Raw genomic sequence first — 5609 nt, 5'->3', positions numbered from 1 at the left:
CTGCACTAAAGCCTCTAGTTTCTTCAGGTCAGTGTATTAGAAAGGAGGTAGTTAGTGAGCTTCCTCAATTCAACAGAAGGCAAGAAGGTTAAAGACTCACAGGCGTGTTTATGCGATGATGAGAAGATGCACATGCCTCTAATGTTGTGGTATCAGGTACTTTGTCAATTTATTCGACATATGCTTGTGCTTTGTTTGATTCTGGGGCTACACATTCATTTATCTTCTTTGCCTTTATTTAGAAGCATTCTTCACCTATTATTTCTATTGAATATGATTTATGTGTTGCCACCCCGTTGGGGGTCAATATTAGTTTTGGTAGCTCATATGTGAATTGCCCAATTTTTATTGCTAGTCATGAGTTGCTAGCCTAATTGCATGTCATGAGTATAAAGGGCTACGATATTATTTTGGGAATGGATAATCTGTCTACATCATATGCAGTAGTTGATTGCCATGCAAAGAGGATAGTTTTTAAAATCCCTGGAAAGACATAGCTCATCTTCTATTGGAGTGATTCTGCATCACTACCTCTTTTGATTTCCGCCCTGCAAGCTTAGAAATTACTCTTAGATGGGTGCTCGAGATTTCTGACAATGATGGTCAAAGTCAAATCAAAAGGGCTATTGTTGTATAATATTCCCATAGTTAAGGAGTTTTTTTCTTTTTTTTCCTAAAGACATTCCTGGTGTACCTCCAAACAAGGAAGTGGAGTTTATTATTGATCTAGTTCTAGGAACCAACCACATTTCTAAGACCCCTTATAGAATGCCGTCTATTGAGCTAAAGGAGTTAAAAAAAATTAGCTTGAAGAATTATTCAAGGGTTTTATTCGGCCAAGTGTTTCTTTGTGGGGTCTCCAATTTAGTTTGTGAAGAAGAAGGATGGCAGTTTATTGTTATGCATTAACTACTAGGAGCTGAATAAAGTGGAAATGAAGAACCGATATCCATTGCCTTGGATAGACAATCTTTTTTAGTAGTTGTGAGGTTCTTAAGTGTTTTTGAAGATTGGCCTCCGGTCAGGATATCACTAGTTGAAGATTAAGGCAGAAGATGTGTCAAAGATTCCATTCTAGACTCATTACAGGCATTATGAGTATATTATCATAAGGTTTTCAAGTGAATAAGTTGAGACAAAAATGTCTATGTTATTGGCATGTGATGAGGATGAGGACATATAAGGATGAGGATGAAGCAAGTAGTCGGTCTATTTATACTTTTTTAATCTTAATGTATTATCAACGGACTGAATGTAATTGGAGTTTGATGAAGTCTCTCCAATGATAACTCTTCTTCATATTTTTGTTTGCCAAAATAGGCACTTTATTAATGAATTATATATTGAGAAAACCACAACATTATTTTAAGTAAGGAGAAAAATTCTATTCTCAATGATATTATTGAAAGTAATGATAAAAAAAAAATACTAAGGTTATACACATAGTGATCATGTGCATGAAGATACACCACAAAGATGATGTACTATTTTCACATGAAGAGATGCATTAGTTACAATGGTGGGTTACTTATGAAGAGGTGTATTAGATAATAGTAGTTATATTTCAAGAGACACCAATCATTATTAAAGGGCACCATACAAAGGGATACCACTCTTCATCAAAGGATACAAGAAAGTTTATAAACAGTGCTAATGAATTCATCACAACATATTCACAAAGCATATCATAGCCACTACAATCAAAATAAAAACTATTTTCATAAGTTAAGTTGAATTCATCCTCACAAATAGACCCACGATATAATTACATTGATCCTATTTTCGATCAGTGGCATTTGTGCTAATTCATGCAAAACATCCAAATTTCCAACTCTGAATCCTCACAAAATTCAAGTTTGGATTTTGTAACTTTGAATGCACATTCATCTTTTGAACATTTCCAAGTGTCTAACAACATATTGATCCCCACTTCTATAAAGCCTTCTAAGAAACTGAGGAGAAGATAAGGGATACTGCACTTCCTACATACTTTTGGCTTCCACTACATAAGAAGAAAATCAATTTCACTATTCCAAACTTGGCAATTAGAGAGATCAATACTAGCAGGAAATTAAAAGGACATAGATTGCTAAGACTAATTAGAATTTTGGATCATAGTGACACCAAATATCTACACCAAATCTAGGAGAATATTAATCAAGATAAGGATGAACCTAAAAATCTTAAGGGCCCTTGTAAGTCATATCTGTGGATTCATTTAAACTATGTTATTTCTAAGTTGTTGTTGCCTAAAATATTCTAAATTTAATAGCAGTAAATATAGTTATTTATTCCTTACTTTCTAATGGCTAGTAAAGTACAATTTGAGTCTATCACTACAAGAAAGATGACTTATAGTGGTGGAAAAATATACCACTATAAGACCTATTTTAGCCTTAATACCCCTATAGCGGCGGATAGTCAATTAGCCACTAAATCCTTGGTCGCTATATCTTTTTTGCAACAAATGTACACTTTTGCCGCTATTCCATCTTTAGGATTAGAGTTGCCTAATGATTTGTAGCGGCAGAACTTTTCTGCCACTATAAATCTGTAGATTTTTTTATATCCTTATAACAGTGAAAAATTTTGTCACAATAAATTCTATAGTTTGTTTAGTATCCTATAACGGTGAAAAAAAATCTGCCGCTATAGACCTTGTAAATTAACTAAATGGTTTAATAGCTAATCAAATCTATTTCAAATATAGACAAATATATATATATATATATATATATATATATATATATATATATATATATATATATATATATATATATATATATATATATATATATATATATATTTGAGACAACATGAAAGACAACAGTAATATTTTAATTTATTAATCTCACAACATAAAAATTAAAAAAAAAAAGATAAAGTAAAGAACAACTTTTTTTTTTATAATAAGCATACATATTATAAACAAACACATATTATTAGTCTCTCACAACAACAAAGACGAGGAGATATTCTAGATGGAAGCCCCTGGGTGGCTATTTTTTCAACAACAGCAATGACAATAGCCTTGTAGCAGAAATAGAAGTATACATGTGAGATGCACCAAGAGCCAAAAAGAATGTTGAGTACCCAAGACTTGAGTAACCTACAGTCCAAAAAAAAAAGAAAATATCAGCTTGACAGAAAATATCAAGGATGAGATGCCAACTTTGAAAAATGTCAGACATGTGGAAACTCCAGCACATAGATCAACTATCAATGAAATGAATTAAAAAGGTCACATTTTAGAATCAAATTACCACAAAAAGGAAAAGGAAAAAAAAACATAAATAACATCACATCTATCAGGACTCACATTGTCCAAGCCCATGCAAAAAATCAATCAATCCAGCTCTGCCAGCAAATATCCCAAATGCAATCAACCTTTTTCCATCATCACCAACAAACAATAAGCTCATAGTCAAATAATGAAACTCGTTCCGCAAGCACCTACAAATTAAATAAATAAATAAGATGGATTGAAGTCCCAAAAATAGTTGAAGATCTGATTGAAGATATGGTGCTGAGTGAACACATGGAGAAGTAAAGGCATTGAGGATTACAACATAGGGTGAAAGATCAGGTGCATGTTGCTGTAGGTGGTGGCTTATGGTGAGCATGGGAGAAGAGGATGTATAAGCATGGCATGCACCAGATCAGTATGGTGAGCATGGGTGATAGTTTAGAAGCTTGAATAAGCTCTCTATATTATGTTAGTTATATCAGTCGTGATTTAAGAGAGAAATTAGTTTTATATTAGCTCAATCTCTTGTTGTTTATAACCAGTTAATGATGGAGTAAGTTAAGTTAAAGTGTGTATAATGGGGTGTTAGTTTTCGATAGCTAACCAATGGATGTATTATGTTGTGTTTCCTTGTATGTATTGCTTTTGATATAAATATTAAGTGAGTGTTGGATGCTTATTGGTTAATCAAGGCTTTTGAAAAGTCTTTTTCCTTTGCTTGTTACTTTGACCAGAGAAACCCAGCAATTGAACTACTAGGCATTTCCACAAATACCTTTGTTTTCCTTGAGCATTTCATCAAACACTTTACTTCTTCCTCTACTTTGGTGATCTTGCGCCCAACAAAAATTAGGTGCAGAATGCTTGGTGAATTACCTTGTCTAATAGAGACATGTTTTCTGGATATATTCTGCAATGATACATGGGGATGCACCAACAAGTGACAGATCATTTCCTAAATATCCTGTCAAAAAAGCAAATACATGTGCATGAAGAAAGCAAACAACCATCTTTATCATGCTGAACTTATAGCAAATAGAAAAAGTGGGTTATATGCCCTTGATTTGTCCCATTTTATAATTTAATCATCTGGATGAGAATGTCTATTATTACTATGGATGGTTTTAGATTGAATAACATTGATGACAGGATGATGGCATGTTTAAATATAGCATGCCAATGTTAGTTTCCGGGAAGTAATTAGAATATTGTTTTAAATGCAGATATGATTAGATCTAAACTGGTTATTAATCTATAATGAATAAGGGAATCTAGATGTAATTACAATGTTGAAGAACATAATTAATAATTGTGAATGATTATTAAAAACTGATGAGGGGGATGGTCTATATTTTTGCAATTCTTAATTTTTAAAAAATGCTCCAAAATAAAAAACCTAGTTGTGCACAACATATTTCTTCATAATGCTCCAAGGCATATTAAGACTACTGAATGTACTTGAGCATGAAATAGAATTGTCATGTCAAAAAGTTTTCTTCACATACTACATACGAAATGGTGTTGATGGCTTAGAATCAAACCCAGAATGGAAAAATAAAGATTCTACACCAACTTGGAAAAGAACATTTTATGCTAGACAAACCTTTCATACCTCAAGGTCCTTCTCAAATGAGAGCCTCAGAATATTGAGAAGCATCTTCTCCAACATAATGAGGGAGTGGAAGGCTTCTTTCCAAAATGACATTATCAGATTATCTTAAGCACCATATGTTTCATCTCTTACATCAACAGAATGTTTCAATGTATTTCTAGGCACATCCAAAATTATATTTATATGCTTCTGAAATCCTTTCTTTAGTACATCAACCAATAGACCAAGAACCTAAGAAAAAAAATCATCAGGATGGATACCATCAGATGGCCAACCAAAGGCATATACTACACCAAGGAAATTGCAAAAATCGAGTTATATGAAATACATCATGTAAGTAATTTGATGACTATGCAGCTCTAATCAAATTTAAAAAGTAAACACAACATCACTCAATACGATATTTCAATGGTAGAACTGCTCAAAGACGGAGAAACACCCTTCTGTAAATATTTTGCAATCATTATAACAAAGCTGCAAATGTGTTATGCCATACCATAAGCAGAGGAACTACACACAGCTGTCTAGTTTCTATCTGCTAATTTTGTTAGGAGAGTTTTGTGTTCACCTGACACTCACAATAATTTCCATACCTTAGGCTATTTGGCATAATTTCATATCCAAAAGCAATCTAAATATTAAGATATCTTGATATAGGTTCTACAACTACACAGGATATCCTCCTATGACCATCTTTCACATCAAATAACATATTAAGAACCAAAGGAACAAATATTTTCACAGGCACAT

This window comes from Dioscorea cayenensis, chromosome 4, assembly GCF_009730915.1.
Source record: "Dioscorea cayenensis subsp. rotundata cultivar TDr96_F1 chromosome 4, TDr96_F1_v2_PseudoChromosome.rev07_lg8_w22 25.fasta, whole genome shotgun sequence".
Taxonomy (NCBI): Eukaryota; Viridiplantae; Streptophyta; class Magnoliopsida; order Dioscoreales; family Dioscoreaceae; genus Dioscorea; species Dioscorea cayenensis.
This window is presented reverse-complemented; position numbering follows the sequence as displayed.